At 36.6% G+C, this 16,240-nt stretch overlaps 1 protein-coding gene across 2 annotated transcripts in view; it reads left to right on the top strand.

Annotated features, from left to right (window-relative positions):
• Positions 1–16,240, top strand: part of LOC144440355 (L-rhamnose-binding lectin CSL3-like) — a 66,169-nt gene that overhangs the window by 46,440 nt on the left and 3,489 nt on the right. The window contains exon 1 of one of the 2 annotated variants that reach the window (XM_078129715.1): positions 14,973–15,116. The exons of the other annotated variant lie outside the window; for it this stretch is intronic. The gene's annotated coding sequence lies outside the window, so the exon portion shown is untranslated. Of the gene's footprint in view, positions 1–14,972; positions 15,117–16,240 lie in introns of those variants that run through there. 2 annotated transcript variants of the gene reach the window in all.

Genomic DNA, 16,240 nt, shown 5'->3' with positions numbered 1-16,240 from the left:
TACGTGGTAGCATACGTAGAGACGTGTGTCTACGTATGTATGTATGTATGTATGTATGTATGTATGTATGTACGTACGTACGTACGTACGTACGTATGTATGTATGAATGTATGTATGTATGTATGTATGTATGTGTATTTATAACTGTCTGAGATTGTATCTGTATTTATATCTGTATCTGTATCTGTACCTGCATCTGTATCTGTACCTGCATCTGTATCTGTATCTGTATCTGTATCTGTATATGTGCCTGTGCCTGTACCTGTACCTGCATCTGTATCTGTATCTGCATCTGTATCTGCATCTGTATCTGTATCTGCATCTGCATCTGCATCTGTATCTGTATCTGTATCTGTATCTGTATCTGCATCTGTATCTGTGCCTGTGCCTGTACCTGTACCTGTATCTGTATCTGTATCTGTATCTGTATCTGTATCTGTATCTGTATCTGTGCCTGTGCCTGTGCCTGTACCTGCATCTGTATCTGTATCTGTATCTGTACCTGCATCTGTATCTGTATCTGTATCTGTATCTGTATCTGTATCTGTATCTGTATCTGTACCTGTATCTGTATCTGTATCTGTACCTGTACATGTGCCTGTGCCTGTGCCTGTGTCTGTTTCTGTATATCCGTGTGTATTGGTGACGTAAAGATTGAGGATAATCATTCGGAGATACGACATCTAGTCATCACTGACAATTGAACGAATTAGCAATGTCCACAGTAAATCCTTAATTCATAGTTTCTTATATTTGTCTTCAGAATACAGATGATGGGAAATCCACGACGAGTGATGACGTCACCGTAGTCTGTCTGCATATGGATTCTAATTACCAGAACCATTGATGCAAGTTGGTCGTTGTCTCGTGCAGTGACATTTTGACATAACCAGACATGAAGATCTTTTCAATAAATCATATCCCAATGTATGAATGTATACCGTCTCTACATATCTAATTTATCATAAAGTCAGAAAAAGCTGTAACGTTTTGATAGCAGAGATCTTCTGTTGCTTTTTAGTGGCATTTACTCTTTCTCCGTACGATTTATAAACATATCAATTATGAAGTATTTTATTCGATAATTTTTGGTAATTTCAATTATATACAGCTAGTCAGTATACGATTGATATAAGCTCTCAAGCACTCCTCCCAAATAGAGACGCCTTTATGCTATCACGATTATAAACAAAGTGGAGCCAATGACTGCCTGACAAAAAAATTCTTCTAAGAAAAAAGCCAACATACATTTTTTGGCATTAAGTCCTTATGACTCCAAGCCAAATGCACTATTCTTACCACATTATCTTTCTTGATAACCTCATGCGCCATTAGGTGAGCTGAGATGAGAAACAGTCAATTATTGGAAAATATCATCGTGGCATTAGTGTCACTCTTTATATCATACTGGTAAATTTATTGAAACAAGTGTCCCCATACAAACACTATCCCGACTTTGATATGGTCTACTAAACGTGTTCGTTGATACTGATACAACGGTTACTTTCAGGATATGTCTGTGATAAAGCTATATTGTTTTACGATAAAACCTAGGTCGCGATAACATACATATGGAGGGATTGGTACCAAAAATGGTACTTGCATACTTTTCACAATGATGGATTCTTTGTCCGTTTCTCCTCTGGTCTGAAGAATAGTCGACCTTCGTTCTGAACGATAGCTAGGAAAACTACAGACAAAATGGCAGAACAAAAATAAATGCATTTTGTGATTTTATACAAGCTACCTTTGTCTTGTTACACGTAATAGTTATATATTCTACAAGTATAGTCTACTGATGGCTATTCATACATTTGTAGTGGTATTAATATAAGTTATTGAGATTATATATTTACACAAAAGTAGTTAAAATTCCTTCATAATTTTGGTTTTTCTTCTATTTATATATGCGGTAAAAGATTAGGCAGACTCCTTATTTTATGTGTTCTACGTGAAATATACGAGATAACGGGTCAAAAGTCACTCTGAGTGAGTGAACGCTTCGGCATGAAAAATATAATTGTGCTGCCGGTTCTAACGACTTCCTTTGTATGCGAGTTTTGATCCAAAACACTCTTCTAACAGGCCAATACCTATCAAGATCATAATTTTCAAAAAGGAATGACAACATGCAATTCAATTATTATTATAATTATTGGTACTGGTCTTGCCTGATTAGGGATTTTTTTTTTCCAAATCGGCGATTGTTTTCTATAGAATGTAAACTCTCATCTAAGAGAGAAACCTGTCCTCAGGCTAGTAAACAAGTACACTTACAGTTATCAATGTCAAGTTTACATCCACGGAAAATAAAAAAAAAACACATCATCTGAGTAATTTCCTAATTTTCAAATTCCACTGTTAAGAGGATATGATCTCATCAAATTAAAATTAAGAAATAATATCAAATCAAACAAATTTAAATAAATCAAACAACCTGAGTTCGGAAACTATAAACAGCTACCTGAAAATAATTAATGTTATCTAAAACGACAGATATATATTTCTGTAAGGAGCTTATTAATTTATTTATTAAGTTATTTTAATGATATCTACACTTAAAGAAAGCATGACATGTTGGTATGGTATGTCATAAGGAAGAATACAGACCGGGAAACAATTTATTTCAAAATATAAAGTAGCTCCAATCACGTCACCAAAATATTTTGCTATAGAAAATATCATTTCTGGTCATTTTTAAATCGTCAAAAACATGTAGTAATACATTGTAACGATCTTGGTCCTTTGAAATCATTATGAAAATTGCATCGTCCGCCATCTTTTTGTCTAGGAAATCATCAATCTATTTGCTCTGTAGAGTTAACATAGTACTTGGGGGCCATTTTGAGGGGTCAATTCGGAGATCATTTTGTTCTTTATTCATATATTGCATCGCTATAATGCCCCCCCCCCCACCACATTTTTCTTCTTGCTTTTTACAGAAACTGTGAGAAAAAGTTCTTGAACAGAATAATAATAAAGTTAATCACTTCTTATTGCCGATAGATATTACCCTAAAATCAGCCATTGGCAGTTTATGATTTGAATATATTGAAAATGTCTTATTTTGGTAATTTCTGAAGGCGTATACAAATCCTGAGATATTACATTGTAATTCTAACTTACAAGACATGAAAATATCAAACAGCATCTTGGCATGTTGCCAATATAAAAATGGGTTCCTTTTTCAATGATCTTGAAAGTGGTGTAAATCGGCTGATATTTTGTAAATAGTATAAATAAGGGTAAATGAAAGACTAGTCAGTGATTTCAAAGATTAACGAAAAACTTGCGAATACAGTCGATGTCTGACAAATTCAAGAAGTTGGTAATCTGAGAAAATTTATTTCTACCAGTTAAATCAAAATTTAAAAAAATTGAAAGTATTTACTATTACAGTTTCTCCACGGAATATTATCTATATAAACTATTTAACTGTTAACAGTCTCTTAACTGTAGTTACTCCATAGCCAACTTTCGACTACGATTTGTTAATTAATCAGTGCATATGCAGTACAACGCTAAAAATGGTGGAGGTTTATGATGTATACTAAATATCCTAAGTTGAGGATCGAACCTTGAATAAAAAACGCAATTTACAGAACACAGAATTGAGTTCCAGTTACAACATATTTAGTCCTTGTTATCAAGCATACTGGTATGCCAGATGTTTATAGACAGGTACCCGTCAGATGCCAGTAGTCTACTGTGAGCTCTTAGTGTGGTGTTTTCTGCCAAAAAGGGTTTAAATTATGTAAACATGCATTTGGGTGGTGGAATAATTTTTTTTATTGAAACATACTCAGCTGCAGGTATTCCACCAACTAAAACACACATTATCATGTGTAGCAAGTGGTGGAACTTCCACCAGGTAGACTACTAGTATTTCGACATGCCATAAAGTGACATTGTGGACACCAGTCTTAGTTATCAACTCCATTGTGCATACACAACCTCCCTGGCACCACCTGCAGAACACTGTGTAGACTAGGCACTGATTAGCTCCTGAATATGTTTTTGTTTGAACTATGTATCAGCTTTTTGTACATTGACCTTACTTGAAACACAGTTGCCATTGATCCGCTAGAGTTAATTTATATTACTAAATTATATGGAAATGAATATATATATATATATATATATATATATATATATATATATATATATATATATATATATATATATATATATATATATATATATATATATATATATATATATGTTTAGTCAGTGTTTGTATGTGTCCAGATATACAAAGCTGCAAATAAATGTTATTTTGGTACTACACGAAAAGTCAAATTTACCCACTTTTACCCTACCTGTGACCCACCTAACTACCATCTCTGTCTACAGCGCCCATGGCCAGGAGAAGTATTACCGTGGGTAAATTAATCACAGGTGGAATTTTGTCTCATACTCACCACATTTACAAATCCTCTGCTCAAGCTTGACTCTGGATGGAAAGACGTGGCCAAACAAGACTTTTCGTTCATACGGCTATATAACTTTATGTCTACTGATTTGACAGAGACGGGCATCTTTTGATTTGAAACAACGAATGTTGTACGTTGGGCAAACATTTATGCAAATGGTAAAAAGAAACTTTGTCACCTCTATACTGTAAAGAATAATATGCCTAATACAGTATTTCCTTAAATATATACCTGGAATAATGATATAAAAACAATTGGTTGTAGATTTGTACAAAACATTGATAAGACGGAAAAAGTTTTGTATTCAATGAATGACGTGTCTCATAATTTGAACCCTTCCATAAATCTATCTGGTAATGTGTAAAACACACAGCCAATACAAATCCATAGGTAGAGGAGCATTGTATTGAGATTTAAGTATTTAGTGTTTTTTTATTTACAAGTTATCATGAGTAAAGATGAATGAAGAATGTCAGCGGACATGACTTACATTGGAAAGTTGTGATGTCGCTGTTTTACTATTGAAATAATATTGCTAGATAATAAATAGATGAACACATTTATACACAATATACACTCATAGGTACATGCTGTAACCTTCATACATAGACTCAGGTTCGTGTAGGTGTTAATATAATCATAAAACTGTCCCTCGAAAACATTCAACCGAGCTGCTTATTACATCTTTTCATATTCCTAAATGACCTTTGCACCCGGCCTTTTCACAACAAGCTGAGTGAATGTATATTTGACTCTTTCAATTCAGCATGTCTTTCAACACTTTTAGTAATGTCACCAACAAATTTGGTGAAGGATAACAAAAAAATGGCGATTTGTTATGCAAACTTGTCACAATCATATAACACTGGAAATTTGGTATCGATACATGAATTGAAAAAATCACATCTGAAAATAATAATGCCTATTGAAAGTAAAGCGAATTCTAAAATGGGGTTTCTTAAATATGACTCTAAAGAAAATGACTTGAAAGTTTATGGAGAGAGAGAGACAGACACAGAGAGACAGACAGAGAGACACAGAGAGAGTGGAGAGAGGGACAAAGACAGAGGCACAGACAGAGAGAGACAGAGAGAGACAAAAGAGAGAGAGGTTTTAAAAAGAGTTTACAATAAACACAAACAAGCTTTCATAGTTTTGTACCATGTATGACAAATTGTGCTTAGTCCCAAAACTTAACATGTAAACTTTGAGGCGAAAAAAAGACTTTGTAATATTTGAAATTTAAACTAAAGTCTAGCATAATAAATTACACGTTTATATACTTATATGTATAACTTCTAACACAAGTTTCGGAAGACAAACACACAGAATATGGTATTACTATTAGTATGAGTGAATAGGGTTAGGGATTTCAGCTGTCAACATGAGTGCATTATTTCCAGTCACGAGATTAGCAATAATATGGTACGTTTAATTTTGGTCGTCTCTAATAATACTGTACTAGTAATACCATTCGATAGTAAATTCGTAGTTCTAGGTCAGTTTAATATCCTGTCATGTCACAGTGGTGTCTCTATTTGCCATGTCATCAGATTTTGATATTACACATTTTTTGCTTGTCTCGTGTTGTCGCCCTCTATGATCTAATTCAACAGTCCCTGTTGGCATTATAGGTCAAAGGTGAGAACTAAGGTGTTTGAGGTCAGATGAGCAGACAGTCGTTTACTTCACTCGCGATACCCCAGACATTACGTCATGAGTTCACTTTATGCATACTAATGAGCTGAACGTGAGGTTTGCCATAAGGTTACAACAGACTTATAGCCATTGATATTGTTTCAAAATGGTGACTTTTTTGGTAACCAAATAAACTATCAGACGACATCGCCGACTACTTGCAGGCAAAGATGTTATGGACTTGTAGAAACAATTCGAAAATCCCCCAAATTATTACTTTTTGTTTATTCAATAAAACAAATAAAATTGATATGTAATGTAGCTATTGTGCCTAATGAAATGACTTTAAATTCTATACAAATCGATTTGTCTGTTTGTTACCATCACCCTCACTTGATAACAAGTACAACAATGACACATCCACCGAGCTCGAGGATTACTTTGCAAATACTGGTAAAGTAAAAGGGTGCTTTTCTTAGAATTGAAAACCAAGATATATGTATTAAAACTTCCACAGACATCTGTTTCATTGACATTGGCGTTTACAATTGGAATATGAGAGGAGGTGTGGGGGTGGGGGATGTGGGGGGGTGCAGGTTGTAGGGATATAACTAGCAACTTGATTTTATATTTGCATCTCAAAATATGATAACCTCAAACCAAACATTTATCTGATGACATATGAATACATGGATTTGTCTTTTATTAACTGTCGAATCAATAAACACTTTGTGTTCGTACCTACATAATTTACTCCTATATGTTTGGATATTATGCTCCATAATGTTACATTATTATAACTAAGGTTAGCCTCTGGTAATTACAAGGACCATGGTAACGTTTTACAAATCGATCCTTGGAGGAGGGCTAGATTTTAGAAAATGGAAATTAGGGGAGGGTCACATTTTACATTGACTCATTTTTGTTATTTAACATTGCATTATTTTGTAATTTTGGCATGATCCCACCAATGCCACCGGTTCCAAATCCTACTGCTACCACGTCCCATCACTGCCACCAATGTATAGTAAATGTAGCGAATTAATTGTTAGTTGTGGTGTGGGGAGAGGAGCGGGTCTCGTAGTCAGTAAAAGGGAACAACGTGGGAAGATATTACATTGGGATGATAAGGTCGAGTGGAGATAAGGACCTCGGTCCTGGTTATCGGTTCTGCCCTCATCTAGTCCCTGGGGAGTTCTGGCCTTCGGCTCAGCGAATAGAGCTATTGGCTACTAGTACTGATATTTCAAACTGACAAATTTCACAATAATCGCATACATACTTGTAGGATAAGATGTAAACTGGACGTAAAATAATTTTTGGTCCTTTTTATGATTTTTGAAGTCGTTTATAAAAAAAGGATTCCTCGTGTGTGGAATGATTGTACAAACCAAAATAATGAGTTGATAGAAATTGATAGTTAACAACTTAGAACTGTCCTTTACGTATTGTAATTAAAACAAACGTAATGGTCACGTGTCTGCCATTCAGGTATCTATATTGAATAATTTGGCTGGAATAAATGTGTCTTATTAATCATTGACTCCATTTTTATCTACAGTTTTTTGTTCTAGCTAATACCCTCTTACACGCTATCATAGCGAATCAATCGTAGGAGAAATGTTCTCAGGGACGTCAACAAAGACACATAGAGTTCGGATATATTCAGCGGTGTTGACGTCACGCACTGTTAAAAACAAAAGGAGTACAAAAACTACCTACAGAGGGCGACATGATGGGTAATACCACGCACAGTCATGATCTCAATAAACACTGCTAGTCAGTTGACTGATCAGTAGAGTTATTTATATAATCCTGATCTAGAGAATTCTTTGTATGAAAACTATTACAGTCACAATAATAATATTCTTCGATTTCTCTAATATACGTGTTTATAAAAGTTCCACCGCATGAGGGCGGGTTGTATTACCTTACAAATCCTATACTTCAGTATCCCTGACTGTGGAAGTTGCACATGTGGTGTACTTAGGGGCAATGTAGGATAACAAAACTAAATCCTTTTACTATTGGGGGGGGGGGGGTTTGAACTATTTTAGTTTTTATCGTACGAAAACGATTTTATTTTTAATTGATCTGTTTTTTACCCCTAAATACAAATATTTCTAGAATATGTCATCAAATTGAGAGATAAATGAATTGTCGCTATAGTAACTACATGGTACTATGATAAAAAAAAGTGTCAAAAAAAGAAATATTGTATGTCTCACTACATCCTGGCTTTGTATTCATATCACTACATTCCATGACACAGATTTGTATTTGATCTACTCTTTGAAACTATTTTAATATCTGGTTTGAAAGGAGAGTGAGGGGAGTCTGTTTTTTTTAAATCTTGCATTGAACTATTGATCTCTCCCCTTATTTAATTTATATGATTAAATATAACAAGAAAGAGACTCAGATATCCTACATTTCAGTCGTATTTTCCTTTGCACGACAAATGTCAATACTTTGTATTTGAGTGACCCAAAGGAATTAAACTTTGTAAAATATCTACTTTTTTCTCTCTCTCATCAGTGGGTACACAGTCTATGGCTCGTCTAGACGTCACCATGTAAATTTAGAATATTACCCTAGGGGGTGGCCTTAGTTTAGTCTACATATCACATCGTAACATCTTAACAATGATGGGTGGGTCGGTCGGTTAAAAAAAAATATTTATAAAATGATATACAAGTACATGGTGATACTTCAATAATCATACTTTAACATTCTGAATGACTTAGAAATGACAATTAAAATCAGAAGGAAACTTTGAATTATTTGTTTTATTTAAGGCCCTATAAATTAAACCGATAATTTTAGCTTAGATGCGCGACTGCGGGGTCGCCATCTCACAATTAGTAACTTTGTTGTTTTTTCCAATCCTACCGTAGAGGGTATTTCGAGATTGAGCTCGTAGGAATACATTTCACAAAGTTACAAGACAAAAACTAAAACAGAACAATATGACGTAACACACATCTAGAAGTCATAATACAGTACAACTTGAAAGCTGCAACGAAAACGTTTTTGACAATGTTTTGTTTGATAGTATGACTTAATTATTTGGAATATCATACATCCTGAACTATATTACATCACCTTAGGATACTCGTAATATCATACATCCTGAACGGTATTAAATCACCTTACGGTACACGTATTTGTTTAGCTGTACACCTGATATGGTGAATACATCCCATCAAATTGATTTTTAAGTCCGCACCCCAAAATCACTGCCTCCCTTGTGCGATCAATATTTCAATCAGTTGGTATAATACTACTTAGGGATACAACTGACTCCCCAAGTAACAAGTACAACATCTAATTATTGGTATTTCAGTGAATGTATTTCTGGTAGTCTGATCGTACAATATAACACTCCAGATACAGTTAATACAGCTTTAAATACAATCCATAAATCACATAATCTGAAAATAAATATGAAAACCCATTATGTGTTTTCGATAACATGGCCTTAGAAAATAGGGTAAGTAGGTTGGGATTTTATGTTATTTGATTTTATCTTTCTAATTGTTTTTATTTTTGAAAAAAAAGGTATTGTTTCGACCCAAAAACGAACAACATGTCGGACAGACAATACCCCTTCTTTTGATACTTTGATGAAATATGTATATATATCACTGGGGAAAGAAAACAGACGTGCATGAAAGTCAAGAAGACAAAATAAGTTTTTAACTTTTTGTTTTAAATGTTTAAAAATGTGTAGGGTAGGTAGGGTCGGTCAGGTTATCGTAAATACACAATTTATACTTTGCCTAAGATAAATATGTGATCTTAAAGTGCGCTACTTACTTCCAAATTTCATAGCATATTAATACAACAGTGTGTTAGAAATACGCACTTACCGATATATGCAGAACAAATGAAAAGACATTCTTATAGGCAGCACGTACATCGATACATCGCTTGTAAAGACACTCCGTATAAATGTGAGCAGTACATAGACAATACACTTGGAATAAAGACATTGTACCAAGATACGGTCAATTCCAAAGTTACGGAGTGGAGAATTGGCTTTAGAATAACAGATCTCATTTGAGGGCGTTATGATGAATTTTGTGAGTGATAATGATACTAATTAAGCCCAAATATGAATATTATTTACAAAAGACAATACAGTATCATTATGATACGCGTGAGGGATATTTAAAATATTACATTTGATTTGGGTGGAACTTTAAAAAAAAAACCAATATTTCGCTAGAGTGACGAAATGATAGGGTTGGGCGGTCGGGTCAAGAAAACCTAGAATTAATTAAGTCTGCTATAATGAAAGCTCATCGCTATCACTTTGATAATATGCACATATTTTATATTCGTAGTAGTGTCAATAATTTGTGAGCAGAAGTAAATTATAATCAATGGCGATTCGTAGATTTTCTGTTGTATTTCGTTCAATTTTATGAATGGTGCAAAACTTAAGTTGATTACATCATTACGTTGTAACGAACAATCAGTTCAATTTAGTAGATAACATCGAGACTTTGATCTCAGTGTCTCGGTTGACGATCCTTATCACGTGTACACAATGACATCACGTGTACACAATGACGTATAGTTACAGTTGACCTCTAGATCTAGGTAACGTTATATAATCAGGTGTTACGAAGTCCGCATCTGTTTGATCTTGCGATTGTAACATCCGATGTTGATAGCCTCCCTGGTTTTCCTAGGGGAACAAACATCATTTTCATTGGGAAGGGAATGTGTCGGATCGAGAATGAGGGCGGGCCATAAACACTTTTGAGAAGCGAAGGTTGGGGAGGGGGGGGGGGGGCTTGAGGATTCCGATGGTCTGAAAGGGCGGATGAAAGAGTGGGGTAGGAAATACTTGATTTGTGTCTCTTTGAACCAAGTTAAGGAACAATCGGGGTCCGTAGTCTTGTCCTCGATCGGCCATTGACACCGTTCTATATACTAGTATATCGTTGTGCAAGTCGCTGTCGTATACAGAATAAACTAACAATCTAAGGCTGGGGTCAGAATTTACGGCAGGGGGCCTGGGGCCTCCCCTTCGCGCTCAAGAATGTCATGCCACATCCCAAAATGAACCCAAGAATTCTCGTAGCTCCCCCATTCCGGCTACACATATTTTAATGTGCAATTATACAATACCCCTCCCCAACCCGGCTCCAACTCAGAGATGTACAGTGTGGTACACTACATTAAACTAACAGTGGAAATCAACTTCAACGTCCATACATAACAATGAGAGATTTCTTTACAAATATCTGGGGGCTTTGCGAAAAAGGTCTCACATTGGGCTGCACTTGGAGATACTTAGTCAGCAGGGTTTTATCTTTCAATCTTGATTCAGGGCAGAAACAGTGTCCCCATGATAGCTATTGCGGAGGGTGTGGGGAAAAAAATAAGGACATGTAGGAGGCCATTTAATGGCATAAAATTTCAAACCATACACATTATCAAAAGCCATAGAGTACTTAAAAATTGTCTTCAATACCCCAATTTTACTCGAGTCAAATACATTAATATACATATGTATGGCTATATTACATACACGTTAACCGACCTATTCAGAAATATTTTGGCAGAAACACACATTTGCTGGCTATAGACTGTCCTATAATTAAATGTATGGTAGATAAATGAAGTGTACAATTTTGCAAAGTACAAGGTAAACGACTGCTCCTGAGGTTTGAATGTTTGAATATTCAAAAGTACCCAGAGAGAGAGAGAGAGAGAGAGAGAGAGAGAGAGAGAGAGAGAGAGAGAGAGAGAGAGAGAGAGAGAGAGAGAGAGAGAGACACACACACACACATAAGCATACACAAATGCGTTCGCAAGGCTGTCACCCAAGTCATCACTGAATATAAATTTTAAAAGGTATTACGAAAAGTTTTTTTTTTAAATTTACTTGGTAAACGACCGCTCCTGATGTTTAATTTGGTTCAAATCACGAGCAAAATATTTCGAGGGGCCCCCTTCAGATCATCAGAATTTCCATGCCCCCCTTGAACCCTCATTTTCTTCATTCCCCCCTCCCAATTTCTCCTCAGCCCTCCCCCCTCACCCCGTCGTAAATTCTGACCCTAGCCTAAATACAGTTTATACCGTCCGATGCCCCTGTTGATGTTGATGTTGGTGTTGATGAGATTCATATCTGATTTTCGTCGTGGCAATGACCTTTCTAGGAAAACAACTGTGGAATTGTATCAATAACAGAGACGTAACGGATTCTCGGAGAAACGGATGTTGAAAGCCGCATCAAAATATTATGACATCGGTATGCAGTCAGTTTTGCTGACATGATTGGCCATTTTAAAAGCTTACATTCTACTGTAACAGTTTTTTTGTGGCGATTTTCTCGATCTTCGTTCTCAGTTGTGGCGACTCACCAGTGTGCCAGGATTAATGACACTCATAGTGTTGATACAGTGCTGTGTTGTAATATATTCGTAATGACAGATTTAACGTCTCCACCGAAAGTCATAATAAATACTGTCATTACGAAAATGGAAACTCTATCACAATTTTTCCCGGTCACTCATCCTAAGTTTCCTTGCATGTAATGCCAATCTATTCCAGCAAAGGGACAGAAGAATTTTCAACCTAGAGAAGTTGGCCAATGGCATGCTTTTTATTTTGTTTCAAATTGCTTCAGCGGACTCGTGTCAGTCTATTACCTCTACATCAAATAGTTCGTGCGTGCGTTTGGCGCACGCGCCTGCCTGTCTGCCTGTCTGTCTGTCTGTCTGTCTGTATATGTATTATATATATATATATATGTGTGTGTGTGTGTGTGTGTGTGTGTGTGTGTGTGTGTGTGTGTGTGTGGTTGGGTCACGGTGTATCATACTTGTCATGTGCCATTCATGAGATATATGTTATAAGATGTGTGTCACATGTGCCGAAGGAGGGTGATGGTGTGACTCTGTCGGTTATTTGTCTTGGGTAACTTTTGCATCGTATTGTTCACATTTCCGCTAAATCAAGATATTGAACTCTTTAGGAAGTATTCGTTCAGTTCGTATGGCGTCAATAGTTTTAACAATATTGTTAACTTGCAGTCAGGTCAAATAAACGCTCCATAATGGCATCGTCGTCTCATCGTATCTCATCTCATCATCTCTGGGTTACATTGGTTGTGTAGACGTCTATGCCGCGGTTTATAGCATTGGGTGAATGGCCTTTTCCTCGACCAGAGTCCTCTGTCCCTGACCATTGTTCTGGCCGGGTATTTGCTTTCTTTAAAGATACAAATACGTGCATATAATGACTACGATTATTATACATGTACATAGTATATTGTACTATGTGTGCAGCCCCCTGCTGCTCATTCTCTCTAATATACAATGAATATAAATTTTAAACTTAAATACATGATATAGTTGTACACCGTTCAATATGTACCGTTACGTTGTGTACACAGGATTGACCTGTAAACATTCGATGCCCCTGTCTGCTGAAGTGGAGGTTGAGATTGTCATGCCTGATTGCCTTCGTGGTGGCAATGACCTTTCTAGGAAAATAAGGCTGGAGTCAGAATTTGTTCGCAGCCCCCCCCCTTCGCGCTCTCAAAAATGTTATGGCCCCCGAAATGAACCCAAGAATTTTCGTAGCCCCCTCCCGGCTACACATATTTTAATGTGCAATGATAAAGTACCACGATTCCCCATTGCTCCACTTCATAGATGTACAGTGTGGTACACTACATTAAACTAACAGTGGAAATCAACTTCAATGTCCATACATAATAATGAGAGATTTCTTTACAACTATATGTGGGCTTTGTGAAAAAGGTCTCACATTAGGCTGCACTTGGAGATATTTAGTGGGGAGAGTGTGGGAGGGGGTTAAATTTCCTCCTCCTACAGTAAGCACTTAAAAAAATAAGGACATGTGGGTCAGTAGGAAGCCAATTAATGGCATAAAATTTCAAACCATACACATTATTGAACATTGTCTTCAATACCCCAATTTTACTCGAGTCAATGCATTATTATGCAACTGTATGGCTATATTACATACACTTTAACTTACCTATTCAGAGATATTTTGGCAGACACACACATATTTGACTTTTGACTGCCTCGTAATTAAATGTATGGTAGGTAAATGAAGTGTACAATTTTGCAAAGTACGAATGTTCAAAAAAGTAGAGAGAGAGAGAGAGAGAGAGAGAGAGAGAGAGAGAGAGAGAGAGAGAGAGAGAGAGAGAGAGAGAGAGAGAGAGAGAGAGAGAGAGAGAGAGAGAGAGAGAGAGAGAGAGACAGACAGACAGACAGACAGACAGACAGACAGACAGAGAGACAGAGACAGAGACAGAGACAGACAGACAGACAGAGACAGAGGGGGGAGAGGAGACAGACAGACAGACAGACAGACAGACAGACAGACAGACAGACAGACAGAGACAGACAGACAGAGACAGAAACAGAAACAGAGACAGAGACATATACAGACAGAGAGCAAGGCATACACAAATACATTCGCATGGCTGTCATCGAACTCATAACTAACTCTAAGTTTTAGAAGGTATTGCAGCGAAGTGGTGAGAAATTTTTTAATTTACTCTGTAAACGGCCGCTCCTGAGGTTTAGTTTGGTTCAAATCATGGGCAAAATATTTCGCCCCCCCCCCCCAGACCATCAGAATTTTCATGGCACCTCCTTTGAACCCTCAATTTTTTTCACCCCCCCCCGCCGTAAATTCTGACTCCAGCCTAACTGTGGAGTTGTGTCAATAACACAAACATAACGAATTCTCGGAGAAACGGATGTAGCGGCTTTCGGTGAAATGGTTTTATATGTAAGCATGTTTGTCAGTGTGACAATGTAGATATGAAATCAGAACCGCCCACTTCCGCATCAATCAAAGATCTGTTAACCCATTGTTCTGTACAGTTATTTAAGGCCATCAGAGCTAAAACTTGACATATTGCACCAAGTGGTAACTACCGTACATCAGGCTTCTTTTTGGTCACTGCATAGCTGAATACAGTATTCACTCTATCGTTTAACGCTGGTACTCTACATTGCTAAAGAAGCTCACTCACGGTAAGTAAATTTTAAACGGGTAGATGCACTATAAATGATACAGCATAGGTGTATGTACACAATATCGAAATACATTTGTGCAAGGCGACAATTCGTGTGGGGAATTTGCTTTAACTTTTCCCATACTTTGTTTTGGAAAATGCTAGATGAAAATCCCACGCAATTGCATTGCAGGTCAGTGGATCATTGTTCATTCCCAACGACCGTTCATCTGGCGATATATACATTCAATTGTTCCATTCAAGTTTACCGCCATCCATTTTCACTCATACTATGACGTCACAGGATGCGTTGTTTTGTGAGAACTAGGTTTTTAAATTGAGATGTCGAGTATTGAAGTATTAGAGTTTATACATTTCTAATTTGTGGTTTAGAAATTCAACTCGAGGTCAAATCATGGGATGACGAACGATATACACATACTTGGCAAGGCATGTTGAACTATACGAATACAACTTATAGACTGAAGTTTCTTGTGACGTTTATATTAAATAGCCTAGTTTACATGCTTTAGAAAATTCGTCTTTGTATAAATATGGGTTACTACAATCACAGACCCTACACGTGTAGGGTCTATGCTACAATAAGGTATGTCTCAGACTACTGTAGGGTGGTCTGAGGGTATGTACAGAAAGTCATTAAGGTCACGCCATGTTTTCATTTATCTCCTCCCTCGTTGACAGTTTAAACTAATCGTATTAAAATAACAGACAATGACAACATACACACATTAAAGGTAAAAACCATTTGATTTATGGGTGGGGGCAGGGGCAGGGGTTGGAGGCTGGGGGCTGTATAATTCGAACCCAACAACGAATATTTTTTTCAACCACCACGACAGCAAAATTTTATTCCAAGAGCAACTAGACACCAATTTGTTTTTAGTCACTGTTGTAGTATTTTTTTAGGAAATCCTCCGGCCCTCTCCAGAAATCAGTTGGTTTACCCCCAACAAACTGATACATCGTATCTCATTTGCCTTATCTAAATCCGATTACTGAAAACCTAGTTCGTCGACCCATTAGGTAAATGACCACTTCCTGTGACAAATGAAAAATAAAAAAAAATAAACAAAAACAGGTTTGTACCTTGATTATAGCAGAGTCGTCTGTAGACGAAGACAA

Source organism: Glandiceps talaboti, chromosome 9 (genome assembly GCF_964340395.1).
Source record: "Glandiceps talaboti chromosome 9, keGlaTala1.1, whole genome shotgun sequence".
Classification (NCBI taxonomy): domain Eukaryota; kingdom Metazoa; phylum Hemichordata; class Enteropneusta; family Spengelidae; genus Glandiceps; species Glandiceps talaboti.
This window is presented reverse-complemented; position numbering and strand designations above follow the sequence as displayed.